At 47.2% G+C, this 18,654-nt stretch overlaps 1 protein-coding gene across 6 annotated transcripts in view; it reads left to right on the forward strand.

Moving 5' to 3' along the window:
* The window catches only part of ZHX1 (zinc fingers and homeoboxes 1), a 43,310-nt gene extending 39,882 nt beyond the window's left edge, over nucleotides 1-3,428 (forward strand). For all 6 annotated transcript variants that reach the window (XR_014710592.1, XR_014710594.1, XR_014710595.1 and 3 more), the window contains one exon: nucleotides 1,203-3,428. The gene's annotated coding sequence lies outside the window, so the exon portion shown is untranslated. The remainder of the gene's footprint in view (nucleotides 1-1,202) is intronic.
* Nucleotides 3,429-18,654: the final 15,226 nt, after the last annotated feature.

Genomic DNA, 18,654 nt, shown 5'->3' on the forward strand with positions numbered 1-18,654 from the left:
AGAAGGGTTAAGGCCTATATTCTTAAACTTAATGGCCTGATGTTTCCCAGGTATTGAGTTCCAGTACGTGCCACTGACTTCAGTGAGCTCACTGGGTGCTCAGCACCTCTGAAAACTCGGCAGTTTTTTAGCTCCTTGACTGTGAGTACTAAAGTTTGAAAAATTTGGCTTAAGCAAGATTCCCAAGGTCACAGAGTGGTCATTAATAATTCTATGGCACTCTTCACAGGAGTATGGATTAACTTGTGTCCTGGCCAAGTTCCAGCTTTGATCATTGCATTCAGTACCTGAATTCTCTCTGCAGTTTGTTAGATATGGTACTTGCCTTCCTTCGCTGTCCTAAACTTTTGTGTAGTGGTGTGCCTTTTTTCCACGCCACCTCCACATTTCACCCCAGAGCTGGCAGCACTATAGTTGTGGCTGAAATGGTGCCTGGATCTAATAGTCTGTCTTATATTTCAATTTCAGTTTGTAGAGCATTTGGAGGTGAAAGGTGCTATAGACATCTTGGGTTTTATTTATCACAGCACAGTAAATTAAGTTGAGATATTATTTGCCTTCTATTGAGTAAAGTGTTTCATGTGCCTCTTCGGATCAAAAAGATTCCATGATACTTTCCCTAAATTATCTGCTAACATAACGGGAAAGCATGAGTTGCAAAGCCATCAGCTGTGTTCTGACAAGACAAACCACAGGAATTCCTGGTATGTTATGACTTCCAAGTAGCTTTCTTCCTTAGTCCCAGCTTCTGAAAATGTTTCTAGATATGTCAAGTAGTCTGATCTGGGCATATTTGCAGTTTGTATAATACCAATATTAAAAATTAGTTGTCCTCCCTGGGAAGGCTTTATTTATAGAAAATGTTGCACTGGATTCCACTCTTCATGTGCACAGGAGAGTTAACAGGAATCAATTTGGTTTACATAAATGATAGTGCTCTGCAGTTTTCAGTAACTGCAATATATTTGTGTCTTGTTTCACATGTGAAATGCAATCAAGTTAATGCTTTGTAGGGTATTTGAAGTACAAGAAAAGTGATTGACTAATGACCAGCAAAGCTTTGGGAGGTGAACAGCATGTAGCAAGCGGTATGATCTACGTCTGCTGTATGTAATCATGTTAAAGGAAGCCGTTGTGGCATTTTAGAAAAAAGCGTTTTTTTCTTGAATGATTCAGTAGCTTACAGTGTCTTTCCTTTGTAGCTGCCCAAAGTGGTGAAGGGGAAGCAAGATATCTGGTTTACTGTGAATGGGCCTAATCTTTCGTGAAACCAAGAAAATTTTGGGACACACACAGGATTGAATACTCAAAAGGATTGGAACTTAGTGTTGTGCCAAAGTTAAACTACTGCAGCTGGTAGAAGTTCTGCACTGTAAATAGAAGACTGATTAAAAGACTACTTGTAAAACAAATTTTAATACAGTACATTTTTATTCTGATACATGATGGAAACTTTCTGTTTTAGACCTTTTTTGAAGGGGCTTCAGTGACCACTAGATTTTTGTCCAGCTTAATACTGTACGTTCTAGTAAGATGGGCTTTATTGCCTGTGTTCTTTGATATGTGATTAAGCTTATAGCTTTGAGTGACCAAACATTTTACAGAGTAAAAGTTCTTAGAAAAAGTAAATGTAACTGATATTTGTGTCTTATTTATCAGGCTCTGCACAAACTTTGAAAGTTGTGCATACACTTGTACAACTTACACATACAATTGGGAATGCCTGGGATGATTCTCAATATTACAAAACTAAGCCTCATGGCATTATGGATCAGTATGGGTCTTGTCTTTGGATTTCTTTTTTTTTTTTTGAGGTGAAGATATGAATGAGTGCCACTGTTAAAATATTTGTAATTTCCATTATTGCTTTCAGTAGAGGCCTAGTTTGCTTTAATGCCTGAAGAAAACAACAAGGGAAAGAGGAAAATAAAAAGAAGCTGTCAGAAGAATGAATGCTGAGGGAACCACTGAAATAAACTTTGTACCAAAAATTTGAAACCAGAAATAATGTAATACGTGCTTACTGAATGTGTGTGTGTGTGTTTATATAAGGATTATGCAGAAATTAGAAACTGTCTTTGTTCAAATATGTAGCAGTCCAGAGCTTTTCTAGCATCATTCTCTTTGTTAATTGTTAACTACGTTGCCATGTCAGGAGGCCTGGAACATTCATGTAAACTCTTTCTGTTAAGGCAGATGCACTTCATTCATATTTTTAAAATAATTTTGGGAGGATATTTTTAAAGATGACAAAGGGGATTAGGCACCCAATTCCCCCGAATGTCATTGGGAGCTGAGCACCTAAATCCCCTTTGTGCCTTTTGAAAATTTCCCCATTTGTGGCTACAGGACTATTTTTTAAATGTGCTTTTTCTTCAGAGAAATTTTTTTTGAAATGAGCATGTTCCATTTAAAGCCCCGCTCATGTACAAATAACTGCAGAGAAAAACCTGCTTGCCTTCATTCACACAAACTTCCAGTTGGAGCCAGTACGTGAGCTTAGCCTGAATAAGACTAAGGGCTTGTCTACATGCACAAGTTATAATATTTTGACTATACTAGTATACTTAAAGTGGAACAACTCCCTAGCGTGAATGCACTGATATCTATATAAGAGTGGTTTACACTGGCATAGCTATTCCCATACACTAAGAGGAATACGCATCCCGGTGTAAAATCAACCTGATTATTGATCGTTATACCAGTCCAAAAACTATAGACTGTTTGTTTGAGCAATCTGTTTTACACAACTCATAGAATGCGACATCATAAAGAATGTTTTTTACTTAAGCATTTGTCAACTAACGAAAGAGTTACAGAGGAGCCCTGAATATGCATGCTGCTGTCATTTTTACAAATGGTTACCTTTTTAAACTACAGCTTTATTAGTGATTCCAAAATACTGGGATTTAGTTGATGTTTTCGCAACAGCCCAGCTGGCTTTGTGAGTTGGTGTCTTTATTTCTTTTCCATACTGCTGTCAATTACTATTTTTTTAATAATGTAAAATATGCAGAAATTTCGTGCACTGCTTTATTTTTCTTTTTTACTCTGTAGAGCACTCTGAAGTGTAATGTTAAATTGCTGTTTGCGGGGAGGGGTTTGTTTTGTTTTGTCTTTCAGCATTGCTGATTGTGGTCTTTGATCTATTTGACAGTTTCTTAACCTTTTCAGCTGTTGAACAGATTTGTTGTGCTTCAGGTATTGTAAAATGAAGCCTTTGAATATATTTATATTATCATCTGTTTCCACTGCAATAATGTTTAACCATCTATAGTTGTAAATAATTCTTAACAGTATGTGTTTCCTTACAGGCTCAGTGCTTAATGCTGATCTGATGTTTGCTAGCTTAAAATATTTATTTGACAGAGAAGAAGAAAAAAATCTGTCTTACCCAGTTGATTTGTGTCTTTGAGTGCATAATAAAGGTCAGCATTCAGTAGTAATTTTCTTTTTAGTGATTTTCCATTTTCTTAAATGAAAATCAAATAGTTATAAACAGAAGTATAGTGACGCCTCTCTTAAGGGATAAACAAAAATGGGTTACTTGGCAGAGATGGTCTCTAATCTAAGTGCAGTCACGCAGTACTTGAAGCCTTTAAAGATACTTTTAAAATGGAGCGTTGCCTAACAAGACCCTGACCTTGCAATTTGTTGCATGCAGCAGACTGCTGCGCCCATGTGGAATCCCACTGATTTTAATGAGGCTCAACATGGGCACAGCAATCTGTCTGCACAACAACAAAGTGCAGGAACAGGTGCTATATCTATATTGTGTTTGTGCATTTGATGGAAGTACTTTGGGCCCCATTTTCCACTTGCCTTGTGTAGTCACTTACACCTGTGCAGAGTGAGTGTAAAACACTATCATTCTGAGTTGTTAGCAATTTACACTTGCTTTGCCTAGGAGTAAATTACTGTACAAGGCAGTGGAGAATCAGATCATACAGCTACATCATTAGTTTAACTGTTGCCTCTGTATAGTGAGTTTCCCCTGTGGTCTCTTCACACGAGAGGGGAGAGAAGAAACACTTAAACAAAACAAAAGTAAGGAAAGAAAAAGAAAGAAAGGAAAATCTGACTGTTAAAGCAAAAATATTGGGAGGGTGACTTGGGTAGGTATAGTGCCTGGAACTACTTTTAAATTGTCTAGCTTGTCTGAAGGTGTCCCGTTAAGACAAGAAACTGAGACAAGGTTGTAGGAAAGACAGCTCAGTTTAATAGATACAGTTACGACTTCTAAGCAACTAAATATGGCTACCAGTACCCAGAAAAAGTTTTTTATAAGAAATGGGAAAAGCTCTGAGCTGCTACCCGGGGCACTCCTGGTCCACTTCTGGCTGCACAGGCTCACAAAAGGGTTCTGGAAGAGCTTTTTCAGCAGGATGGGAACAGACCTTTAAAGTGAAGTGCCCGCACAAAGACACACACTCAACACAGGCTTCATCTACTGGTTTCATCTTGAGCAACATTTAGTATGTGCTATAACTGTCTGGATCAGTGAAGCAGGTCAGAGTTCTGAATCAGAGTGATCTGGAAATGCCGGATGCCAAACCTGTATATGAATAATACTATTTTAAAACTCTTCCGTCATGTTCTCACTTAGATGGTTGAACCCATTGGGGTGTGTATTTTGCTGACCGTTTATCTTGTTAGACAGAAAATAGTTGCAAAGCACTTTGAAGCTGAAAACATCTGCATTCAGTGCACCATTTGGGTAAGGATAGCTTTATTGTTTTTGTGGGGTCGGGAGGGAGGGATTATGACCTAGTAACATTGTTTAAAGTCAATCTGAAGGGACTATAGTGTGTTAGGGTGGATCAGGAAATTTAATTTGCATTTTTATATGCATTCCCTCTTCACCATTCCAGGTAAGTGTTTACTTATAAAGGTTTGGGCTTCTGTCAACAGCAATAATTTCTTAATCTCTGCTTTACTGAAATTCCCTACGGGCTTCTGTTTCCCGCTCACTTCCTGCCATTGCTTTTCAAAAGCATGGAACTACACTAATTTGATAGATTTGTGATGAAGCTGAACTCTCAGGGTATGTCTACACTACGAAATTAGGTTGAATTTATAGAAGTCGGTTTTTTAGAAATCGGTTTTATATATTCGAGTGTGTGTGTCCCCACAGAAAATGCTCTAAGTGCATTAAGTGCATTAACTCGGCGGAGCGCTTCCACAGTACCGAGGCAAGCGTTGACTTCCGGAGCGTTGCACTGTGGGTAGCTATCCCACAGTTCCCGCAGTCTCTGCTGCCCATTGGAATTCTGGGTTGAGATCCCAATGCCTGATGGGGCTAAAACATTGTCGCGGGTGGTTCTGGGTACATATCGTCAGGCCCCCGTTCCCTCCCTCCCCCCGTGAAAGCAAGGGCAGACAATCGTTTCGCGCCTTTTTTCCTGAGTTACCTGTGCAGACGCCATACCACGGCAAGCATGGAGCCCACTCAGGTAACCGTCACCCTATGTCTCCTGGGTGCTGGCAGACGCGGTACGGCATTGCTACACAGTAGCAGCAACCCCTTGCCTTGTGGCAGCAGACGGTACAGTACGACTGGTAGCCGTCATCGTCATGTCTGAGGTGCTCCTGGTCGCCTCTGTGAGGTCGATCAGGAGCGCCTGGGCAGACATGGGCGCAGGGACTAAATTTGGAGTGACTTGACCAGGTCATTCTCTTTAGTCCTGCAGTCAGTCCTATTGAACCGTCTTATGGTGAGCGGGCAGGCGATACGGACTGTTAGCAGTCGTACTGTACCATCTTCTGCCGAGCAGCCATGAGATGTGGATGGCATGCAGTCCTTCTGCACCGTCTGCTGCCAGCCAAAGATGTAAAAGATAGATGGAGTGGATCAAAACAAGAAATAGACCAGATTTGTTTTGTACTCATTTGCTTCCCCCCCTCCCCTGTCTAGGGGACTCATTCTTCTAGATCACACTGCAGTCACTTACAGAGAAGGTGCAGCGAGGTAAATCTAGCCATGTATCAATCAGAGGCCAGGCTAACCTTCTTGTTCCAATAAGGACAATAACTTAGGTGCACCATTTCTTATTGGAACCCTCCATGAAGTCCTGCCTGAAATACTCCTTGATGTAAAGCCACCCCCTTTGTTGATTTTAGCTCCCTGAAGCCAACCCTGTAAGCGCCCCTCCCAGCATCAGAGCAATGGCAAACAATCGGGCATCTGAGAGTGCTGTCCAGAGCACTCACAATGGAGCACTCTGATGGGGCTAAAACATTGTCGCGGGTGGTTCTGGGTACGTGTCATCAGGCCCCCGTTCCCTCCCTCCCTCCATGAAAGCAAGGGCAGACAATCATTTCGCGCCTTTTTTCATGAGTTACCTGTGCAGACATCATACCACGGCAAGCATGGAGCCAGCTCAGGTAACCGTCACCCTATGTCTCCTGGGTGCTGGCAGACGCGGTACGGCTTTGCTGCACAGTAGCAGCAACCCATTGCCTTCTGGCAGCAGACGGTGCAATACGATTGGTAGTTGTCCTCGTCGTGTCCGAGGTGCTCCTGGCCACGTCGGCTGGGAGCGCCTGGGCAGACATGAGCGCAGGGACTAAATTTGGAGTGACTTGACCAGGTCATTCTCTTTAGTCCTGCAGTCCTATTGAACCGTCTTATGGTGAGCGGGCAGGCGATACGGACTGCTAGCAGTCGTACTGTACCATCTTCTGCCAGGCAGGCAAGAGATGTGGATGGCATGCAGTCCTTCTGCACCGTCTGCTGCCAGCCAAAGATGTAAAAGATAGATGGAGTGGGTCAGAAGAAGAAATAGACCAGATTTGTTTTGTACTCATTTGCCTCCTCCCCTGTCTAGATCACACTGCAGTCACTCACAGAGAAGGTGCAGCGAGGTAAATCTAGCCATGTATCAATCAGAGGCCAGGCTAACCTCCTTGTTCCAATAACAACGATAACTTAGGTGCACCATTTCTTATTGGAACCCTCCGTGCAGTCCTGCCTGAAATACTCCTTGATGTACAGGCACACCCTTTGTTGATTTTAGCTCCCTGAAGCCAACCCTGTAAGCCGTGTCGTCAGTCGCCCCTCCCTCCGTCAGAGCAACGGCAGACAATCGTTCCGCGCCTTTTTTCTGTGCGGACGCCATACCAAGGCAAGCATGGAGGCCGCTGAGCTCATTTTGGCAATTAGGAGCACATTAAACACCACACGCATTATCCAGCAGTATATGCAGCACCAGAACATGGCAACGCGATACCGGGCGAGGAGGCGACGTCAGCGCGGTCCCGTGAGTGATCAGGACATGGACACAGATTTCTCTGAAAGCATGGGCCCTGACAATGCATGCATCATGGTGCTAATGGGGCAGGTTCATGCTGTGGAACGCCGATTCTGGGCTCGGGAAACAAGCACAGACTGGTGGGACCGCACAGTGTTGCAGGTCTGGGACGATTCCCAGTGGCTGCGAAACTTTCGCATGCGTAAGGGCACTTTCATGGAACTTTGTGACTTGCTTTCCCCTGCCCTGAAGCGCATGAATACCAAGATGAGAGTAGCCCTCACAGTTGAGAAGCGAGTGGCGATAGCCCTGTGGAAGCTTGCAACGCCAGACAGCTACCGGTCAGCTGGGAATCAATTTGGAGTGGGCAAATCTACTGTGGGGGCTGCTGTGATGCAAGTAGCTCACGCAATCAAAGATCTGCTGATATCAAGGGTAGTGACCCTGGGAAATGTGCAGGTCATAGTGGATGGCTTTGCTGCAATGGGATTCCCTAACTGTGGTGGGGCCATAGACGGAACCCATATCCCTATCTTGGCACCGGAGCACGAAGCCGCCGAGTACATAAACCGCAAGGGGTACTTTTCGATAGTGCTGCAAGCTCTGGTGGATCACAAGGGACGTTTCACCAACATCAACGTGGGATGGCCGGGAAAGGTGCATGATGCTCGCATCTTCAGGAACTCTGGTCTGTTTCAAAAGCTGCAGGAAGGGACTTTATTCCCAGACCAGAAAATAACTGTTGGGGATGTTGAAATGCCTATATGTATCCTTGGGGACCCAGCCTACCCCTTAATGCCATGGCTCATGAAGCCGTACACAGGCAGCCTGGACAGTAGTCAGGAGCTGTTCAACTACAGGCTGAGCAAGTGCAGAATGGTGGTAGAATGTGCATTTGGACGTTTAAAGGCGCGCTGGCGCAGTTTACTGACTCGCTTAGACCTCAGCGAAACCAATATTCCCACTGTTATTACTGCTTGCTGTGTGCTCCACAATATCTGTGAGAGTAAGGGGGAGACGTTTATGGCGGGGTGGGAGGCTGAGGCAAATCGCCTAGCTGCTGGTTACGCGCAGCCAGACACCAGGGCGGTTAGAAGAGCACAGGAGGGCGCAGTACGCATCAGAGAAGCTTTGAAAACCAGTTTCATGACTGGCCAGGCTACGGTGTGAAAGTTCTGTTTGTTTCTCCTTGATGAAACCCCCCGCCCCTTGGTTCACTCTACTTCCCTGTAAGCTAACCACCCTCCCCTCCTCCCTTTAATCATTGCTTGCAGAGGCAATAAAGTCATTGCTGCTTCACAGTCATGCATTCGTTATTCATTCATCACACAAATAGGGAGATGACTACCAAGGTATCCCAGGAGGGGTGGTGGAGGAGGGAAGGAAAATGCCACACAGCACTTTAAGCACAGCACTTTAAAAGTTTACAACTTTAAAATTTATTGAATGACAGCCTTCTTTTTTTTGGGCAATCCTCTGTGGTGGAGTGGCTGGTTGGCCGGAGGCCCCCCCACCGCGTTCTTGGGCGTCTGGGTGTGGAGGCTATGGAACTTGGGGAGGAGGGTGGTTGGTTACAGAGGGGCAGCAGTGGCAGTCTGTGCTCCAGCTGCCTTTGCTGCAGCTCAACCATACACTGGAGCATACTGGTTTGGTCCTGCAGCAGCCTCAGCATTGAATCCTGCCTCCTCTCATCACGCTGCCGCCACATTTGAGCTTCAGCCCTGTCTTCAGCCCACCACTTACTCTCTTCAGCCCGCCACTTACTCTCTTCAGCCCTCCACCTCTCCTCCCGGTCATTTTGTGCTTTCCTGCACTCTGACATTATTTGCCTCCACGCATTCGTCTGTGCTCTGTCAGTATGGGAGGACAGCATGAGCTCGGAGAACATTTCATCGCGAGTGCGTTTTTTTTTCTTTCTAAGCTTCACTAGCCTCTGGGAAGGAGAAGATCCTGTGATCATTGAAACACATGCAGCTGGTGGAGAAAAAAAAAGGGACAGCGGTATTTAAAAAGACACATTTTATAAAACAGTCGCTACACTCTTTGAGGGTAAACCTTGCTGTTAACATTACATACATAGCACATGTGCTTTCGTTACAAGGTCGCATTTTGCCTCCCCCCGCCGTGTGGCTACCCCCTCAACCCTCCCCCCTCCCTGTGGCTAACAGCGGGGACCATTTCTGTTCAGCCACAGGCAAACAGCCCAGCAGGAATGGGCACCTCTGAGTGTCCCCTGAAGAAAAGCACCCTATTTCAACCAGGTGACCATGAATGATATCTCACTCTCCTGAGGATAATACAGAGAGATAAAGAACGGATGTTGTTTGAACGCCAGCAAACATACACTGCAATGCTTTGTTGTACAATGATTCCCGAGAACGTGTTACTGGCCTGGAGTGGTAAAGTGTCCTACCATGGAGGACGCAATGAGGCTGCCCTCCCCAAAAACCTTTTGCAAAGGATTTGGGAGTAGATCCAGAAGAGCCGCGAATGCCAGGGCAAATTAATCCTTTCACATGCTTGCTTTTAAACCATGTAACCCTTCTGCCCGTCAGAGTTGGCAGCAACAAGGGCCGGGTTCAATATCTAGGGGTTCCATTCCAATAACACAATGCAAACCGGCTCGAGCCCCCACCCAGTGACCTGGGACAAATATATACCACCCCCGCTGGGCGCCTCCAAGAGGCAATACTTCCCCTCTCGCAAGCACATAGTCTGAGTGTAGCAAAACTCTTTTAATAACAGAGAGAAACAATGTGGCATTATGTTGGGGAAACACCACCAACAGGATTCATAACACAACCCATGAGCAAAAAAAACCCACCCCAGGCAAATTGGGGCATGCCCTTTTCCCTTTGGTTCTTGAGTCCAGCAACCCCAAATCACCCAAAGTCCCAAAAGTCCAATGCCCCAAAAGTCTCTGTCCCTGGTCAGGGCACCCCAGAGTTCAAAAGCTAATCTGCGGAGCTTTTTACCTTCCAACCCGAGTGGAAATGGGACAGGGGTAAGAGGCACCTTACGCGATCTGAAGCTGACCGCCCCATAGCTCCATAGTGGCGCTCCGCTCCGCCAGCCGCCCCACAAACTCCTTTGCTCAGCTGCGCTCCGCTCCGCCAGCCACACCACGAACTCCTTCACTCAGCTCCACGGCCCACAAGCAGCTCCTGCCATCCACACACTGCGCCGCATCGAACTGCTTCACCAGCCGTCCTGCAAACTGCTCCACAATATATCTTCAGGCTCCCCCACTACTTAATACAACACTCAGTGAATTCAGCTTATAATAGGGGAGCCCCGGTGCTGGTGCACTGTCAGCCCAAAGTGAGCTTAGCAGCCTATAACTAGACTTCTAATGAAATCAAAACTAGCTCTGATATTCCACAGTGGAGAGAGGAGGAAGTGCAATTAGCATGTAAGGCCCTCACCAAGGGGCCCATGCCACCAAGTATTAATACTTGTCCCCAGCCTCTCTCTATTCACACAGTTTTGGAACCCATGACCCTTGCCTAGCGAGTGCTACTTAGTTGATGGTGAATCCCTCCATCATAACAAAAGGCCACGTGCAGTTCCAAGCACAGTTCCCGTAATCAGGGTAATAATAATTTATTCTTCCTGCCCCAATAACAGAGACACTGGGGATCCCACAGCAGCCAAAGTGACCATTTGGGCAGCTATGGCCTCATTCTAGGCGTGGTGGGTGTGCCTATGCAAATGAGATCGGCCCCTGAAGTTCTTTTCCACAACTTGCCACACCTCACCACCAGATGTCAGGGTGGAGCTCATCCTGACACTGCTTACAACCATGTATAGTATTTTAAAAGGTACACTCACCGGAGGTCCCTTCTCCGCCTGCCGGGTCCAGGAGGCAGCCTTGGGTGGGTTCGGGGGGTACTGGCTCCAGGTCCAGGGTGAGAAACAGTTCCTGGCTGTCGGGAAAACCGATTTCTCCGCTTGCTTGCTGTGAACTATCTACAACCTCATCATCATCATCTTCTTCATCCCCCAAACCTGCTTCCATGTTGCCTCCATCTCCATTGAAGGAGTCAAACAACACGGCTGGGGTAGTGGTGGCTGAACCTCCTAAAATGGCATGCAGCTCATCATAGAAGCAGCATGTTTGGGGCTCTGACCCGGAGCGGCCGTTCGCCTCTCTGGTTTTCTGGTAGGCTTGCCTCAGCTCCTTAAGTTTCACGTGGCACTGCTTCGGGTCCCTGTCATGGCCTCTGTCCTTCATGCCCTGGGAAATTTTGACAAAGGTTTTGGCATTTCGAAAACTGGAACGGCGTTCTGATAGCACGGATTCCTCTCCCCATACAGTGATTAGATCCCGTACCTCCCGTTCAGTCCATGCTGGAGCTCTTTTGCGATTCTGGGACTCCATCATGGTCACCTCTGCTGATGAGCTCTGCATGGTCACCTCTGCTGATGAGCTCTGCATGGTCACCTGCAGCTTGCCACGCTGGCCAAACAGGAAATGAGATTCAAAAGTTCGCAGTTCTTTTCCTGTCTACCTGGCCAGTGCATCTGAGTTGAGAGTGCTGTCCAGAGCGGTCACAATGGAGCACTCTGGGATAGCTCCCGGAGGCCAATACCGTCAAACTGTGTCCACAGTACCCCAAATTCAACCTGGCAAGGCCGATTTAAGCGCTAATCCCCTCGTCGGGGGTGGAATAAGGAAATCAATTTTAAGAGCCCTTTAAGTCGAAAAAAAGGGCTTCATCGTGTGGACGGGTGCAGGTTTACATTGATTTAACGCTGCTAAATTCAACCTAAAGTCCTAGTGTAGACCAGGGCTAAGTGTATTGTTTCCCAGTGCCCTCTGTCCTTTCCTGCAGTGCAGAGGCTCATTCATGCTCACACTTTTTTAAAGAGTGCAGTCTAGGATTTCAGTAGGGCTCTGCATGGACACAGGGCAAGATCAGGGCCTAAATATGACCTTATGCTTTGCAAACAACATGAACTCACATATTTTGGAGTTTGTAACTAAAAAAAATTCCAGTTGGGGGAGCACACCTGCTGATTCCTGTAAGGTCTGTAATGTAATTGTGCATATTCCTTGCTAACCACTAGAGGGCATCTTTATGTATCAAGATCCCCTGTAGTGGAGTAGCAGCGTGTGGTGGAGCAAGAAACAATGCATCAGTTGAATAAAAAAGTAGGTTATTTAACTCTCTGCCTGTGTCTTAATCAGCAGGTTCCTGAGTCCAGACATAACAGATCCAACAATGGTGACGAAGCAGTAGGGCTCATACACAGCTGCTGGTTTAACTGTCCTCCAGCACCAAGAGCCTGTAAGCAAGTGCGGCTGTGCTGAGAATGAGGGTGGGAGCTGATACAGGCCTGGTGCAGAATACTGTTCCCCAGCAGTGGGGGCTGCGGGAAGTGGCGCGAGCCAAGGGATGTGCTAGCTGCTGCTTCCTGCAGCCCCATTGGCTGGAACGGTGAACCACGACCAGTGGGAGCTGCAATCAGCCAAACCTGTGGACGCTGCAGGTAAACAAACTGTCCCGGCCCACCAGCGGATTTCCCTGACAGGCCGCATGCCAAAGGTTGCTGATCCCTGGTCTAAATAATACTTAGTCCTGCCAGGAGTGCAGGGGACTGGACTAGATGACCTCTCAAGGTCCCTTCCAGTCCTATGACTTTATGATCATCCTGACAGAAGGAGCAAACCCTCAGTTCTTCAAGGTTTGACAAATAGCACTTGCTATCAGAGATGCAGCTGACAAGGAGCTGGAATGTCTGGATGGTATGGGCATACTAACCACGACTGACTGGAATGAATGGGTGATTCCCATTGTTCCTGTCATGAAGAAAAATGGTGCAGTCAGGGTTTGTGGTGATTTTAAGGTGACCATTAATCCCATACTCTTACCTTACCATACTTAACAATACCCCTTACCTTGCACTGAAGATATTTTCTTACTGCTGGCCAAAGTGAAGAAATTATCAAACTGGATTTAGCTCAGGCTTACCTGCAAATGGAAGTAGAGGAAGGGTTGAGGAAATTCCTCTCCATCATCACTGACAAAGGCTTGTTCCAGTATAACCGACTAGTATTTGGAGTGGCATCCATCCTGGAAGTCTGGCAGAGGGAAATAGATCAAGCTGTAGCTGTTACTTAGATGACATTGTCACCAGATCCAGTGACGAGGATCATTTGAAGAATCTGGTACAAGTTTTCAAAAGGTTGGAAGAATATGGATTACAGGTGAATCCAGACAAATGTGAGGTCTTCGAGGAAATAGTTACATATTGTGGACGCATCACAGATGCTGAAGGACTATGCATAAGACACCGGAGAAAGTTGAAGCCATGACAGAGGTTTGTTCAGTCACTGAGTTCATTAACTATTACCATAAATTCTTGCAAAACCTGGCAACAGTTGTACCCACTGAATCAGTTGCTTCAGAAAGGGAAATGCTGGAAATGGACTACAGCTGTTAATATGTTCAATGTGGCACAAATTAGCATACTTCCTATTAGTCAGGCAATTCTGAAACAAGAAACAAGCAAAGACATAACTTTAGCAGAGGTATATGAAGCTATCTTAAAAGACTGGAAGACAGAACAAGTGTAGAGCTTAAAGCTATTCTTCCATTGGAGGAATGAAATCACAATTGTTCAAGGTTGTCTGACATGGAGAATTCTGTTCTGGCTGTCAGAGGGTGCACAATATGACTGGCACCACTTCATCCTTGGAGCTGTCTGTCTGCTCCCTAGGAACAAATTAATCTGCGTGTCACTGAAACATTCTTGGGTACCAATTTTCTAGTAGTAGTGGACTGATAGTCTAAGTGGAACCCTTAGATACTGAAGTTTTCTGCATGTCATCCACAACATCTGCAAATATCATACAAGTTCTACCAAGCCCTTTTGCTCACATGGGACTGCCAGGACATGTTGTAAGTGACAATGATCCACAATTTGTTTCAGCAGATTTCCAAGCTTTCATGAAAAGTAACGGCATCAAATCATGTTACATCTGCACTGTACCATCCTGCAACAAGTGGCTTCACAGAACACTTTATTCAAACCATGAAACAAGCTTTCGGAGCTTCAACAGAACAATCAGGTTCATTATAGGCCAAACATGCAAACTTCGTGTTTGCGTATTGAAATGTTGCACATGCCATACCAAACCAGTCACATGAAAGTTTCTTTCTAGGACACAACTTCTGATCTTGCCTGGATTTGTTAAAATCTGATCTGTGAAGAGAGGTAATCAACAAGCAGACTGATCAAGCAAGGGACTCTGGACACTTGTCAGTTAGAGAGTTATGGATGAGACATGTTCTTGCTTATGTAAACAGACATCTAGTGGTGAGCTGTGGGAAGAAGACTTCAGAAGCTGATCTCATTTGCATGGATACACCTTCCCTGCCTAGGTGCTCAGCATAATGGGACTGCTTGCCCAAATGATCACTTGCAGATGCTGTTGGATCCCCAATTTCCTTGTTATTGGGGAAGGAGTAATAAAGGGTTGCTATCCTTAGTTGTGTGAACCGAGGATAGCAAAACCGTACCTGGCATACCCCAATGGAGGAACTCACCCTCAACTGAACAGCACTTGCTAGGCAGGAGACATGGGTTTAGGGTGACCAGATGTCCTGATTTTATCAGGACAGTCCTGATTTTGGGGTCTTTTTCTTATATAGGCTCCTATTACCCCCATCCCAATTTTGCATACTTGCTCTCTGGTCATTGTACATGGGTCTCAAAGCCCAAGTGAGTTGAGAGAAGGTGGAGACGGGTATTTGTATTGGGTGGTGTGGGTCCTGGACACCATTTGCTTTTTTCTTGCTCCATGATATAATAAAAGAGCTAATTTAGACCAACCGAGAGTCTTGTTACATGCTGCAGAGCTGAAATCACTGATACCTAGGTCTAAGTATTAGACCTACTTTGGGACAGTATCTCTATTGCAAGAGACTGCCCAGTGTGCACCAGCAGTGAAGCTCCACCACAACAGCTGAAATCATTGAGAGCTGTTAAGTGTGTGTTTGTGGGGGGGCCTGAAGACATCTTGATGAGTGGGCAGCTGGCAGAGAGGTGCAGCCAGCAGGGTGGCTGGCGGAGAGACATGGCAAGCAGCCAGAAGAGAAGCTAGTAGAGAGGGCCAGAGCAGAGCCCTTCGCATAAACCAGTGTTATTTTCCTAAGAGCGACAGACGACAAACCCAGCTGCTGAACGCACCCAGCAGAGGGGCTCCCCTGCCACTTGCTGGCGTTGCAGATTGCTCACCCTGCTTTGGGGATGTCTGCTAGCACCGGGTTTTCCCAAGGAGGGTGAAATTCAACCCATGCACCAGACCAGTGTGAGGCCTTTGCAGCACGATAGTGCCACTTAAGCCTATCCGAGAGTTTTATGCTGCCAGAGGTGGTTGCAGGGGCATGGCAATCAGCCGTTGGGGCGATGAATGAGTACCCGAGCAATGCAGCAGGTGCCTCCTTACCCCTCCCCCCGCCTTCCACACAGGGTGGGAGGTGAACTCTGCAGATGAACCTCTGAACTCTGGGGCTGCACTGGCCAAGGACAGCAACTGTGAGTGGGGTACAGAGAAGGGACGGACACATTAAAGGGACTTTCGGGTTGCTGGACTTAAGACCCTGAGGGGAAAAGAACACTGCCCAACTTACTTGGGGGTGGGTCTTTTGCTCATGGCTTGTGTTTATGAGCCCTAGTTGTGGTGTTTTCCCAAATTAATACTGAGTTAATTCCCTCCTTTTAGTAAAAGCTTTTGCTACACTCAAACTCTGTGCTTGCAAGAGGGGAAGTATTGCCTCTTAGAGGCATCCAGGGGGTGGTGTGTAATTGTCCGAGGTCACTGTGTGGTGGCTTGTGCCAATTTTGTGTTGTATTGTTGAAAAGGAACCCTTAGATACTGAACCCAGCCCTAGTTGCTGCTGGCCCCACCTGGCAGACGGGTTACACTTGAGTTTACAGAGTGACCACAAATGGGTTCCTGGTACTATCCAAGCTCAGAAGGGATCTTATTCTTATGCCATCATGCGCCCCTCCCCCAGGGTTACCATATTTCAACAATAAAAAAGAGGAGAGGGGGAAGAGCCCCACCCTAGCCCCACCCCCTTCCACTCCTTCCCATTTCCCACCCCCTGACTGCCCCCCTCAGAACTCCCAACCCCTCCTGGGACCCCTGCCCCTAACTTCCCCCCAGAAACCCACCCCCTACCTGAGCCTCCCTGTTCCTTGTCCCCTGACTGCCCCCTCCTGAGACCCTCCCCACCCAACTGCCCCCCTAGAACCCTACTCCCTACCTGTCCCCTGACTGTCCCAACCCTTATCCACACCCCTGCCCCCAGACAGACCCCTGGGACTCCCACGCCCCATCCAACCACTCCCCGCCCCCTGACAGGACCCCCAGAACTCCCAACCCATCTAACCCCCTCTGCTTCCTGTCCCCTGCCTGCCTGCCCTGACCCCTCTCCACACCCCCACCGCTTGACAGCTCCCCCAGAACTCCCGACCCATCCAACCCCCCCTGCTCCCTGCCTGCTCCGACCTCTCTCCACACCCCCGCCCCCTGACAGGACCCCCAGAACTCCTGACCCGTCTAACCCTCCCGTCTCCTGTCTGTTCCAACCCCTCTCCACACCCCTGCTCCCTGACAGCCCCCCCGACAGCCACAGAGCCCAAGCGCGGCGACGGGGGGAGCAGAGGTGTGCATTGGGGCTGCCGCCTGCATGCATCTGCTGCAGCCTGCAGGAGCCACACCCCCCACCCTCAATCAGAGGTCCGGGGCCCCTTGGGGGAGCCTCAAACAGGTTTCAGGGTGTCCACTAAGCAGGACCAGGGTAGACTCACTGGGTCTCAGGGTAGAAAGCTAAAGTCCTGCTGCATGGGGCTGAACCTTGGGGATCTGAGCCCTGCCACCAGGGGCTGAAGCCAAAACAACTTAGTTTCGTGGAAGCCCCTGTGGCATGGGGCTCCAGGCAATTGCACTGCTTGCTATCCCCTAATGGTGGCCCTGGCTTCTATAAGCAGAAAACCAGCTGTTGTGGCACAGGTGGACTGTGGAGTTTTTATAGCATGGGTGGGTGGGGGAGGCCCTCAGAAAGAGGTTTGAGAACCCCTGCACTAAGCTAAAGTTCCCTCCCTACCTGTGCACATGGTGATGCTTGGGCTCCTGATCATAGAAGATGAGGGTTGGAAGAGACCTCAGGAGGTCACCTAGTCTAACCCCCTGCACAAAGCAGGACCAACACCAATTAAATTATCCCAGCCAGGGCCTTAAATACCTCTAAGGATGCAGATTCCACTACCTCTGTAGGTAATCCATTTCAGTGCTTCACCATCCTCCTAGTGAAAGAGTGTTTCCTAATATCCAACTGTAACCCTTCTGCCTGTCAGAGTTGGCAGCAACAAGGGCCGGGTTCAGTATCTAGGGTTTCCATTCCAATAGCACAATGCAAAACCGGCTCGAGTCCCCACCCAGTGACCTGTGACAAATATATACCACCCCCGCTGGGCGCCTCTAAGAGGCAATACTTCCCCTCTCGCAAGCACATAGTCTGAGTGTAGCAAAAAGCCTTTTAATAACAGAGAGAAACAATGTGGCATTATGTTGGGGAAACACCACCAACAGGATTCATAACACAACCCATGAGCAAAAAAACCCAAAAAAACCCCACGCCAAGCAAATTGGGATGTGTCCTTTCCCTTTGGTTCTTGAATCCATCAACCCAAAATCACCCAAAGTCCCATGACCCAAAAGTCTCTGACCCTGGTTCAGCCCCAGAGTTCAAAAGTTTATCTGCAGAGTTTTACCTCCCAACCTGGGTGGAGATGGGGGGCGGGGGCATGTGTGTGTAAGGGGCACCTTTCATGGCCCAAAGCTGATTGTCCCACCTCTCCATGGGGCTTCACCCACCCACTTCCTGGATCCCAATAAGGCCCCCATGAGCTGCCCCAGGCACCCCACAAACTGCTCCACCATATGTCTTCAGGCTCCCCCGCTACTTAACACAACACTCAATGATTTCAGCTCTTAGTAAGTTTAGTTCTTTTGCAATTTTAGCTTGTAGTAATGGAGCCTCAGTGCTAGTGTAAAGTGAATTCAGCTTAACAGCCTGTAACTAGACTCCTAATAGAATCAAAATTAGCTCTGATAGTCCACAGTAGAGACAGTGTAATTAGCATGCAAGGCCCGCATCAGGGCCCCATGCCACCAAGTATTAATACCTATCCCCAGCCTCTCTCTCAATTCACACACAAATTCTCAATTTGGAACCCACGTCCCTTGCCTAGTGAGTGCTACTTAGTTGATGGCGAGTCCCTCCATCATGACAAAAGGCCAAGTGCAGTTCCACTGTCCTTGATTCCCAGAATCAGGGTAATAACAATTTATTCTTCCTGCCCCAATAACAGAGACACTGGGGATCCC

The sequence above is a fragment of the Lepidochelys olivacea genome (assembly GCF_965140295.1).
Source record: "Lepidochelys olivacea isolate rLepOli2 genome assembly, chromosome: 2".
NCBI classification, from domain to species: Eukaryota; Metazoa; Chordata; order Testudines; family Cheloniidae; genus Lepidochelys; species Lepidochelys olivacea.